Here is a 12,614-nt window from a genome sequence, read left to right as displayed (position 1 = left end):
ATTAGGGGTCCAGATAAGATTGTTTTATCCAAATCTATTGAAATAGGTTACTTAATCATTTATTAAGAGATTAATTGAACAAAGAAGCATATTTATTTTTTTTATTAATGTTTTAGATAATTTATTTCTCAAAATTCAGGATAATTTTTAATAACTGTTTTTTTTTTACAGAAATCTGTTAGAAAATTAAATTCTTTTTATCTATAAGGATAAACAAAACAGAAAACTTCACTAAAAAGTTTATTTTAGAGGAATATTTCAAGGAATAAAGAAATTACACAAGTTTGAAATTGTCTTTACATGTAATTTGACCTGATGTTACACTTGAATATTGGTACCTCAGGTAAATAGGCCAAGTACCTGTGAACTATGACTAATTAGTGTTTATGTTATATTTTACTTATTACAGATAAGATAAGCAATTTTTTAAGATAAGTTTTGAATGTAAATTTTCTTTTTAAATATTTTAAATGGATTTTTTTATATCTAGTGTTGGTATGTAAGCTAAATTAAAAAAAAATTTAAAAAAAAATTAATTTCAATTGAAAAAACATATTTTTTTATAAATTTTCTTTCAGATTCTAGAAATATAACCATTTAGCTACTATAGACATTTTACTTTTTTAAGATATCATGTTTAACAAGAAAGTTATTAAACTTTTACTTTTCCTAGTAGTTTCATGTTTTTATAATTTCAAGCCAGAAAATATCTACAATTATCAACCTGAGGGTAGTGTTATTAAAACTATCAGAACTGCCATAAAACTTGTCGGATTGATTTGATATTTGGTATGCTAGTTGGATATAGAATAAACTTAATGCGTGCCATTTTTTGGGGCATTATATTGAAGAAAAAGGGGTCTAATAGGCTGATTCCCAAAATCTTGAAAATAAAGAATTGACCAACTTTATTGGCAGAAAGTCACTTCAAATGATAAATACTAGTTGATTATTGTATTTTTAACTTATATATATCATGATTCTGGGATAATGGGCACTTTGGGGGTATTTTTGGCCATTTTGATGCACTGAAAAACCTTTGACCCCTGTTTCAGCCCTTTCTGTCAATTCTGTTGGACCCCTTTTTATTTTAGAATATATTACTACTCTTATGTCTTTCTAAAACAATATCTTCAAAATGGATGCATTTTTACAAAAATATAGACAAAAACTGAATGATAGCTCTGCACCTGGCTATAATGGGCAGTGTCAAATTTGGACAGGTTTATGTACACCTAATGGCAAATATGGGGTTATAAATTGTAAATTTCCAGATGCCAGAGGGTGGAGACAAATGCATGTGCACAGGCTTGCCTACATGGTGCATCATCAGAATATTTTTATTGATAAATCTTATGATGTTTCGCACCTGTGCCACAATTCTAAATGTATTACTGTCGGGCATCTGTCGTTGGAACCTCATGGCTTCAACAACAGCCGACAGTCATGCGTTTCAACCTGTTCCTGCTTGGGCCACCAGAACCCCTCCCTCCCTGTAGAGTGGAGTTGAAAATGGATAATAATAATTTGGGTAAAATATTAATTGGGTACATTTATTTTTATAACTATCCAAGGGAAGGGCTGGCAAAAAAAATTGAAATGAGGGAGAAAAAGAAAAGAAATTTCAAGACTGATGTACAACAAATTCAGATTCTTTTTTTAATATTTGTGTGGCCCTTAAAAGGACCTTTTATGATTCTGTTTGCTGTTGGTCTTTAGGTGGATCAGCTGGTATCTCAGTCAGCAGCAGGTCTTGGATTGAGCTTCGGTTTACAGTAGCTGTCATGGTCCTGGAAATGTAAGGCAGGTTGTGGATTTAATTGGTCTTTGCAGTAATAATCGTGCTTTTTATTCATTTCCCTCCATGTTTTGTGCTCGGCTAACTTTTCTGCACTCTGCTGTAATCTCCTTTCTTGAACGGCTGGTCTCAGTTCATAATCCTGACTGTATTTGAAGGTGGTGTCCATTTTCTTCAGGTAAAGTTGACTTCTAGTTGAAAGGTCTACTCCTAAATTCTTACATTTCAGTTGGGTTGAAGTTCCTGGCATATTGTTATTTCGATGCACTCCTGAGGCAAGTCGTCCTTCCATATTTTTGGAGTAAATTACATTTTTTGGCAAATTTACACTCATTGCTCTGTGACTCCTTCATTTTTATTTGTATTATCATACAGTTTCATACTTTCAACAGCTTCTTTTGTTAGTTTCATTTTCAGGATTTCTTGTAGTAACAATTTGTCTGTTTTATCCATTTGCAGGGCAGTGATTTGGTATGTGGACAAGTAATGGGAACGACTCCACCAGTTAAGTGCAGCATCACCTTTGGCAGACAATGGAATGTTCCTGACACAGGGTGCAGTCACCATCATAGCAGCGAAGAGTTGCATCTAGAACTTTTGGTAAGTCTTTACTCATATCGTGAATGTTTTTGTCGTACTTTTCCATCAGTTTATTAATTATCATGGAGCATCTGCACTTAATATCTTTGCTAAACACTGTCTTTAGTTGTCTATTTTCTTCTTTTGTTTTACCATGGAACATTCCCGCACTGTATTGAGCACGATTAGAGGCCCTGAATTGAGACTGCCCAAATGTACTGGATCTGCTAGTCTTTCTACCTCCACATTGGTTCCAGAGCTTTAATAGCATCTTCAATACCTCTAGCTGAACGTCCATCTCCATCTGTGGTCACATACCGTACAAGAAATTTCTGTAGTCCTAGCTGGTTCCCATCTCTTTTCCCAGCTCATACTCTGACAGGGCAGCAGCTCTGTATAAATTTAGAAAGTACATTCTTCATGACCAGGACATTCTATTGGAAAGCCTTTCCCTCTAAGCCAAGCCCCTCTCCAGCACATCTTGTTCTGCACAACTGCAGCTACAATAAACTTTCTGTCTGTCATTGTTTCAATACCAAGTGCGAATGCTTGAGTGGCATTCTGACCCGGCTTCTTTTTACTAACAATTGTATTGCTGTTGTATCTAGCATCCACAGTTATGTTGATTTCATTTTCTGGTACACCTCTCTTTCTGTTCTCTTCTTTTACTAGTTCAAGTTTCTGTGCCATGTCTGTTTTGTTGAGATTGACCATTTCAGCTGCTACTCTGTTAGATGTGCGTTGCATACTGCTTCGACATGGTGGTGGTGTGTCAACTCCTGCAAGTAGTTGCTGCACCGTGGTATTACCAATTGGGCAATCCTGCAAAGCAGATGCAAGGGCTACATTGGTTGTCCTGGGTTGGGTCCTGGTTTGCCATTAGCTATTTCTTTATACATCTTCATTCTGTCTCCAATAAAACCACAGGTTTTGCATTTCAGGGTATACTGCCAGCAAGTTCCCCACTTTTTCTGTTCATGATAGTCCACATTCATCCTAGGACAGGATGGTGACTCCATTTTATGTTTATCATAAGTAGTGTTGATCAAGCTGGTTGTCAGTTCACTGTCTATCAATCTCATACCAGAATGTAATGCGTTGTTTTCTCTATTTTCAGGTTAGCATTCGCTTGCGGTCGAAGAGTACAGATGTGACCAGTAGCCTTTTCACAGTCAGGAGATTGTAAAGTTTGCCGCACGTAGGAAGTACTTGCACTAGCTGAATCAGGGATCTGTATTGGCGTCCGGCTTCTGCTTCTACCACTTGTGCCTACAGGGAACCATCCAGGATTTCTTGGAGAGTTGTCTTTCTTTGACCTCTTCTTGCCTTTGCTATATGGGGTATAACCTTTAGTGAACATTTTAAAAATTTAACTGGATCCGTAATATCACAACTTGGACTGATAGCATAACTTTGGACATCCTTATATTTATAATCAAGCACTGTATGATATCTGCTTTGATGTACATGTTTTTCTTTTGATGCAGTCTGTGACATGGATTTCAAGAGACCACCTTCAGAGGCAACTTTGAATTAACAGAGTTTTCTTAGCAGTATCCAACTAAGCCAATTAATGTACTATTAGGGGTCCAGATAAAGATTGTTTTATCCAAATCTATTGAAATAGGTTACTTAATCATTTATTAAGAGATTAATTGAACAAAGAAGCATATTTATTTTTTTTATTAATGTTTTAGATAATTTATTTCTCAAAATTCAGGATAATTTTTAATAACTGTTTTTTTTTTTACAGAAATCTGTTAGAAAATTAAATTCTTTTTATCTATAAGGATAAACAAAACAGAAAACTTCACTAAAAAGTTTATTTTAGAGGAATATTTCAAGGAATAAAGAAATTACACAAGTTTGAAATTGTCTTTACATGTAATTTGACCTGATGTTACACTTGAATATTGGTACCTCAGGTAAATAGGCCAAGTACCTGTGAACTATGACTAATTAGTGTTTATGTTATATTTTACTTATTACAGATAAGATAAGCAATTTTTAGATAAGTTTTGAATGTAAATTTTCTTTTTAAATATTTTAAATGGATTTTTTTATATCTAGTGTTGGTATGTAAGCTAAATTTAAAAAAAAATTTAAAAAAAAATTAATTTCAATTGAAAAAACAATTTTTTTATAAATTTTCTTTCAGATTCTAGAAATATAACCATTTAGCTACTATAGACATTTTACTTTTTTAAGATATCATGTTTAACAAGAAAGTTATTAAACTTTTACTTTTCCTAGTAGTTTCATGTTTTTATAATTTCAAGCCAGAAAATATCTACAATTATCAACCTGAGGGTAGTGTTATTAAAACTATCAGAACTGCCATAAAACTTGTCGGATTGATTTGATATTTGGTATGCTAGTTGGATATAGAATAAACTTAATGCGTGCCATTTTTTTGGGCATTATATTGAAGAAAAAGGGTCTAATAGGCCCAAGACCACAATTAATGACCCCACTTTTCGTTGTTCACGAATATAGTTCCCTTTAATTAAAGTGTATTTCTTCTTAAATTTTTTTCTTTCCTTTTCTCAAACATTTCTTAGCTTTTATAAGGTGGAAATGAAAGAAGAGAGGTGAAATAAATTTTTAGATGTTTAATTTTAACTGATTTTGATATGGAAAGAGTGATTAGGTCAGGTGCAAAAAGGTGATATTTACAGTTTTCGGAACATCTCTTGACTTGTCCATAGGGGTATGGATGTGTATTGGCTAAATTTGTAAGTTGTACATGTGCAATTTTTCTGAAACTTGGACATATTTTTGGACTTGTACTGTACATTACACACACAAAAGATCTGCCAAAAAGAATAGGTCAATTTTTTTTAATGAGACAAAACATTATAAAGAACTAATAGAGGAATTAATTGTGGTCTCGGGCCTAAGAGGCTGATTCCCAAAATCTTGAAAATAAAGAATTGACCAACTTTATTGCAGAAAGTCACTTCAAATGATAAATACTAGTTGATTATTGTATTTTTAACTTATATATATCATGATTCTGGGATAATGGGCACTTTGGGGGTATTTTTGGCCATTTTGATGCACTGAAAAACCTTTGACCCCTGTTTCAGCCCTTTCTGTCAATTCTGTTGGACCCCTTTTTATTTTTAGAATATATTACTACTCTTATGTCTTTCTAAAACAATATCTTCAAAATGGATGCATTTTTACAAAAATATAGACAAAAACTGAATGATAGCTCTGCACCTGGCTATAATGGGCAGTGTCAAATTTGGACAGGTTTATGTACACCTAATGGCAAATATGGGGTTATAAATTGTAAATTTCCAGATGCCAGAGGGTGGAGACAAATGCATGTGCACAGCTTGCCTACATGGTGCATCATCAGAATATTTTTATTGATAAATCTTATGATGTTTCGCACCTGTGCCACAATTCTAAATGTATTACTGTCGGGCATCTGTCGTTGGAACCTCATGGCTTCAACAACAGCCGACAGTCATGCGTTTCAACCTGTTCCTGCTTGGGCCACCCAGAACCCCTCCCTCCCTGTAGAGTGGAGTTGAAAATGGATAATAATAATTTGGGTAAAATATTAATTGGGTACATTTATTTTTATAACTATCCAAGGGAAGGGCTGGCAAAAAAATTGAAATGAGGGAGAAAAAGAAAAGAAATTTCAAGACTGATGTACAACAAATTCAGATTCTTTTTTTAATATTTGTGTGGCCCTTAAAAGGGACCTTTTATGATTCTGTTTGCTGTTGGTCTTTAGGTGGATCAGCTGGTATCTCAGTCAGCAGCAGGTCTTGGATTGAGCTTCGGTTTACAGTAGCTGTCATGGTCCTGGAAATGTAAGGCAGGTTGTGGATTTAATTGGTCTTTTGCAGTAATAATCGTGCTTTTTATTCATTTCCCTCCATGTTTTGTGCTCGGCTAACTTTTCTGCACTCTGCTGTAATCTCCTTTCTTGAACGGCTGGTCTCAGTTCATAATCCTGACTGTATTTGAAGGTGGTGTCCATTTTCTTCAGGTAAAGTTGACTTCTAGTTGAAAGGTCTACTCCTAAATTCTTACATTTCAGTTGGGTTGAAGTTCCTGGCATATTGTTATTTCGATGCACTCTGAGGCAAGTCGTCCTTCCATATTTTTGGAGTAAATTACATTTTTGGCAAATTTACACTCATTGCTCTGTGAACTCCTTCATTTTTATTTGTATTATCATACAGTTTCATACTTTCAACAGCTTCTTTTGTTAGTTTCATTTTCAGGATTTCTTGTAGTAACAATTTGTCTGTTTTATCCATTTGCAGGGCAGTGATTTGGTATGTGACAAGTAATGGGAACGACTCCACCAGTTAAGTGCAGCATCACCTTTGCAGACAATGGAATGTTCCTGACACAGGGTGCAGTCACCATCATAGCAGCGAAGAGTTGCATCTAGAACTTTTGGTAAGTCTTTACTCATATCGTGAATGTTTTTGTCGTACTTTTCCATCAGTTTATTAATTATCATGGAGCATCTGCACTTAATATCTTTGCTAAACACTGTCTTTAGTTGTCTATTTTCTTCTTTTGTTTTACCATGGAACATTCCCGCACTGTATTGAGCACGATTAGAGGCCCTGAATTGAGACTGCCCCAAATGTACTGGATCTGCTAGTCTTTCTACCTCCCACATTGGTTCCAGAGCTTTAATAGCATCTTCAATACCTCTAGCTGAACGTCCATCTCCATCTGTGGTCACATACCGTACAAGAAATTTCTGTAGTCCTAGCTGGTTCCCCATCTCTTTTCCCAGCTCATACTCTGACAGGGCAGCAGCTCTGTATAAATTTGAAGTACATTCTTCATGACCAGGACATTCTATTGGAAAGCCTTTCCCTCTAAGCCAAGCCCCTCTCCAGCACATCTTGTTCTGCACAACTGCAGCTACAATAAACTTTCTGTCTGTCATTGTTTCAATACCAAGTGCGAATGCTTGAGTGGCATTCTGACCGGCTTCTTTTTACTAACAATTGTATTGCTGTTGTATCTAGCATCCACAGTTATGGTTGATTTCATTTTCTGGTACACCTCTCTTTCTGTTCTCTTCTTTTACTAGTTCAAGTTTCTGTGCCATGTCTGTTTTGTTGAGATTGACCATTTCAGCTGCTACTCTGTTAGATGTGCGTTGCATACTGCTTCGACATGGTGGTGGTGTGTCAACTCCTGCAAGTAGTTGCTGCACCGTGGTATTACCAATTGGGCAATCCTGCAAAGCAGATGCAAGGGCTACATTTGGTTGTCCTGGGTTGGGTCCTGGTTTGCCATTAGCTATTTCTTTATACATCTTCATTCTGTCTCCAATAAAACCACAGGTTTTGCATTTCAGGGTATACTGCCAGCAAGTTCCCCACTTTTTCTGTTCATGATAGTCCACATTCATCCTAGGACAGGATGGTGACTCCATTTTATGTTTATCATAAGTAGTGTTGATCAAGCTGGTTGTCAGTTCACTGTCTATCAATCTCATACCAGAATGTAATGCGTTGTTTTCTTCTATTTTCAGGTTAGCATTCGCTTGCGGTCGAAGAGTACAGATGTGACCAGTAGCCTTTTCACAGTCAGGAGATTGTAAAGTTTGCCGCACGTAGGAAGTACTTGCACTAGCTGAATCAGGGATCTGTATTGGCGTCCGGCTTCTGCTTCTACCACTTGTGCCTACAGGGAACCATCCAGGATTTCTTGGAGAGTTGTCTTTCTTTGACCTCTTCTTGCCTTTGCTATATGGGGTATAACCTTTAGTGAACATTTTAAAAATTTAACTGATCCGTAATATCACAACTTGGACTGATAGCATAAACTTTGGACATCCTTATATTTATAATCAAGCACTGTATGATATCTGCTTTGATGTACATGTTTTCTTTGATGCAGTCTGTGACATGGATTTCAAGAGACCACCTTCAGAGGCAACTTTGAATTAACAGAGTTTTTCTTAGCAGTATCCAACTAAGCCAATTAATGTACTATTAGGGGTCCAGATAAAGATTGTTTTATCCAAATCTATTGAAATAGGTTACTTAATCATTTATTAAGAGATTAATTGAACAAAGAAGCATATTTATTTTTTTTATTAATGTTTTAGATAATTTATTTCTCAAAATTCAGGATAATTTTAATAACTGTTTTTTTTTTACAGAAATCTGTTAGAAAATTAAATTCTTTTTATCTATAAGGATAAACAAAACAGAAAACTTCACTAAAAAGTTTATTTTAGAGGAATATTTCAAGGAATAAAGAAATTACACAAGTTTGAAATTGTCTTTACATGTAATTTGACCTGATGTTACACTTGAATATTGGTACCTCAGGTAAATAGGCCAAGTACCTGTGAACTATGACTAATTAGTGTTTATGTTATATTTTACTTATTACAGATAAGATAAGCAATTTTTTAAGATAAGTTTTGAATGTAAATTTTCTTTTTAAATATTTTAAATGGATTTTTTTATATCTAGTGTTGGTATGTAAGCTAAATTTAAAAAAAAATTTAAAAAAAAATTAATTTCAATTGAAAAAACATATTTTTTTATAAATTTTCTTTCAGATTCTAGAAATATAACCATTTAGCTACTATAGACATTTTACTTTTTTAAGATATCATGTTTAACAAGAAAGTTATTAAACTTTTACTTTTCCTAGTAGTTTCATGTTTTTATAATTTCAAGCCAGAAAATATCTACAATTATCAACCTGAGGGTAGTGTTATTAAAACTATCAGAACTGCCATAAAACTTGTCGGATTGATTTGATATTTGGTATGCTAGTTGGATATAGAATAAACTTAATGCGTGCCATTTTTTGGGGCATTATATTGAAGAAAAAGGGTCTAAGAGGCTGATTCCCAAAATCTTGAAAATAAAGAATTGACCAACTTTAATTGGCAGAAAGTCACTTCAAATGATAAATACTAGTTGATTATTGTATTTTAACTTATATATATCATGATTCTGGGATAATGGGCACTTTGGGGGTATTTTTTGGCCATTTTGATGCACTGAAAAACCTTTGACCCCTGTTTCAGCCCTTTCTGTCAATTCTGTTGGACCCCTTTTTATTTTTAGAATATATTACTACTCTTATGTCTTTCTAAAACAATATCTTCAAAATGGATGCATTTTTACAAAAATATAGACAAAAACTGAATGATAGCTCTGCACCTGGCTATAATGGGCAGTGTCAAATTTGGACAGGTTTATGTACACCTAATGGCAAATATGGGGTTATAAATTGTAAATTTCCAGATGCCAGAGGGTGGAGACAAATGCATGTGCACAGGCTTGCCTACATGGTGCATCATCAGAATATTTTTATTGATAAATCTTATGATGTTTCGCACCTGTGCCACAATTCTAAATGTATTACTGTCGGGCATCTGTCGTTGGAACCTCATGGCTTCAACAACAGCCGACAGTCATGCGTTTCAACCTGTTCCTGCTTGGGCCACCCAGAACCCCTCCCTCCCTGTAGAGTGGAGTTGAAAATGGATAATATATTTGGGTAAAATATTAATTGGGTACATTTATTTTTATAACTATCCAAGGGAAGGGCTGGCAAAAAAATTGAAATGAGGGAGAAAAAGAAAAGAAATTTCAAGACTGATGTACAACAAATTCAGATTCTTTTTTTAATATTTGTGTGGCCCTTAAAAGGACCTTTTATGATTCTGTTTGCTGTTGGTCTTTAGGTGGATCAGCTGGTATCTCAGTCAGCAGCAGGTCTTGGATTGAGCTTCGGTTTACAGTAGCTGTCATGGTCCTGGAAATGTAAGGCAGGTTGTGGATTTAATTGGTCTTTGCAGTAATAATCGTGCTTTTTATTCATTTCCCTCCATGTTTTGTGCTCGGCTAACTTTTCTGCACTCTGCTGTAATCTCCTTTCTTGAACGGCTGGTCTCAGTTCATAATCCTGACTGTATTTGAAGGTGGTGTCCATTTTCTTCAGGTAAAGTTGACTTCTAGTTGAAAGGTCTACTCCTAAATTCTTACATTTCAGTTGGGTTGAAGTTCCTGGCATATTGTTATTTCGATGCACTCCTGAGGCAAGTCGTCCTTCCATATTTTTGGAGTAAATTACATTTTTGGCAAATTTACACTCATTGCTCTGTGAACTCCTTCATTTTTATTTGTATTATCATACAGTTTCATACTTTCAACAGCTTCTTTTGTTAGTTTCATTTTCAGGATTTCTTGTAGTAACAATTTGTCTGTTTTATCCATTTGCAGGGCAGTGATTTGGTATGTGGACAAGTAATGGGAACGACTCCACCAGTTAAGTGCAGCATCACCTTTGCAGACAATGGAATGTTCCTGACACAGGGTGCAGTCACCATCATAGCAGCGAAGAGTTGCATCTAGAACTTTTGGTAAGTCTTTACTCATATCGTGAATGTTTTTGTCGTACTTTTCCATCAGTTTATTAATTATCATGGAGCATCTGCACTTAATATCTTTGCTAAACACTGTCTTTAGTTGTCTATTTTCTTCTTTTGTTTTACCATGGAACATTCCCGCACTGTATTGAGCACGATTAGAGGCCCTGAATTGAGACTGCCCCAAATGTACTGGATCTGCTAGTCTTTCTACCTCCCACATTGGTTCCAGAGCTTTAATAGCATCTTCAATACCTCTAGCTGAACGTCCATCTCCATCTGTGGTCACATACCGTACAAGAAATTTCTGTAGTCCCTAGCTGGTTCCCCATCTCTTTTCCAGCTCATACTCTGACAGGGCAGCAGCTCTGTATAAATTTGAAGTACATTCTTCATGACCAGGACATTCTATTGGAAAGCCTTTCCCTCTAAGCCAAGCCCCTCTCCAGCACATCTTGTTCTGCACAACTGCAGCTTACAATAAACTTTCTGTCTGTCATTGTTTCAATACCAAGTGCGAATGCTTGAGTGGCATTCTGACCCGGCTTCTTTTTACTAACAATTGTATTGCTGTTGTATCTAGCATCCACAGTTATGTTGATTTCATTTTCTGGTACACCTCTCTTTCTGTTCTCTTCTTTTACTAGTTCAAGTTTCTGTGCCATGTCTGTTTTGTTGAGATTGACCATTTCAGCTGCTACTCTGTTAGATGTGCGTTGCATACTGCTTCGACATGGTGGTGGTGTGTCAACTCTGCAAGTAGTTGCTGCACCGTGGTATTACCAATTGGGCAATCCTGCAAAGCAGATGCAAGGGCTACATTTGGTTGTCCTGGGTTGGGTCCTGGTTTGCCATTAGCTATTTCTTTATACATCTTCATTCTGTCTCCAATAAAACCACAGGTTTTGCATTTCAGGGTATACTGCCAGCAAGTTCCCCACTTTTTCTGTTCATGATAGTCCACATTCATCCTAGGACAGGATGGTGACTCCATTTTATGTTTATCATAAGTAGTGTTGATCAAGCTGGTTGTCAGTTCACTGTCTATCAATCTCATACCAGAATGTAATGCGTTGTTTTCTTCTATTTTCAGGTTAGCATTCGCTTGCGGTCGAAGAGTACAGATGTGACCAGTAGCCTTTTCACAGTCAGAGATTGTAAAGTTTGCCGCACGTAGGAAGTACTTGCACTAGCTGAATCAGGGATCTGTATTGGCGTCCGGCTTCTGCTTCTACCACTTGTGCCTACAGGGAACCATCCAGGATTTCTTGGAGAGTTGTCTTTCTTTGACCTCTTCTTGCCTTTGCTATATGGGGTATAAACCTTTAGTGAACATTTTAAAATTTAACTGGATCCGTAATATCACAACTTGGACTGATAGCATAAACTTTGGACATCCTTATATTATAATCAAGCACTGTATGATATCTGCTTTGATGTACATGTTTTCTTTTGATGCAGTCTGTGACATGGATTTCAAGAGACCACCTTCAGAGGCAACTTTGAATTAACAGAGTTTTCTTAGCAGTATCCAACTAAGCCAATTAATGTACTATTAGGGGTCCAGATAAAGATTGTTTTATCCAAATCTATTGAAATAGGTTACTTAATCATTTATTAAGAGATTAATTGAACAAAGAAGCATATTTATTTTTTTTATTAATGTTTTAGATAATTTATTTCTCAAAATTCAGGATAATTTTAATAACTGTTTTTTTTTTACAGAAATCTGTTAGAAAATTAAATTCTTTTTATCTATAAGGATAAACAAAACAGAAAACTTCACTAAAAAGTTTATTTTAGAGGAATATTTCAAGGAATAAAGAAATTACACAAGTTTGA

General features: G+C 35.4%; 1 long non-coding RNA gene across 1 annotated transcript; it reads left to right on the top strand.

The window, feature by feature from the left end:
* Positions 1–6,696: 6,696 nt before the first annotated feature.
* LOC139507479 (uncharacterized) lies at positions 6,697–11,924 on the top strand. The gene is made up of 4 exons (XR_011660728.1): positions 6,697–6,808; positions 7,908–8,130; positions 10,627–10,766; positions 11,866–11,924. It is a non-coding gene; the product is annotated as an uncharacterized lncRNA (long non-coding RNA).
* Positions 11,925–12,614: the final 690 nt, after the last annotated feature.

Source organism: Mytilus edulis, unplaced genomic scaffold, assembly GCF_963676685.1.
Source record: "Mytilus edulis unplaced genomic scaffold, xbMytEdul2.2 SCAFFOLD_451, whole genome shotgun sequence".
Lineage (NCBI taxonomy): Eukaryota > Metazoa > Mollusca > Bivalvia > Mytilida > Mytilidae > Mytilus > Mytilus edulis.
Note: the sequence above shows the minus strand (reverse complement) of the source record. Positions and strands in the feature narration are given on the sequence as shown.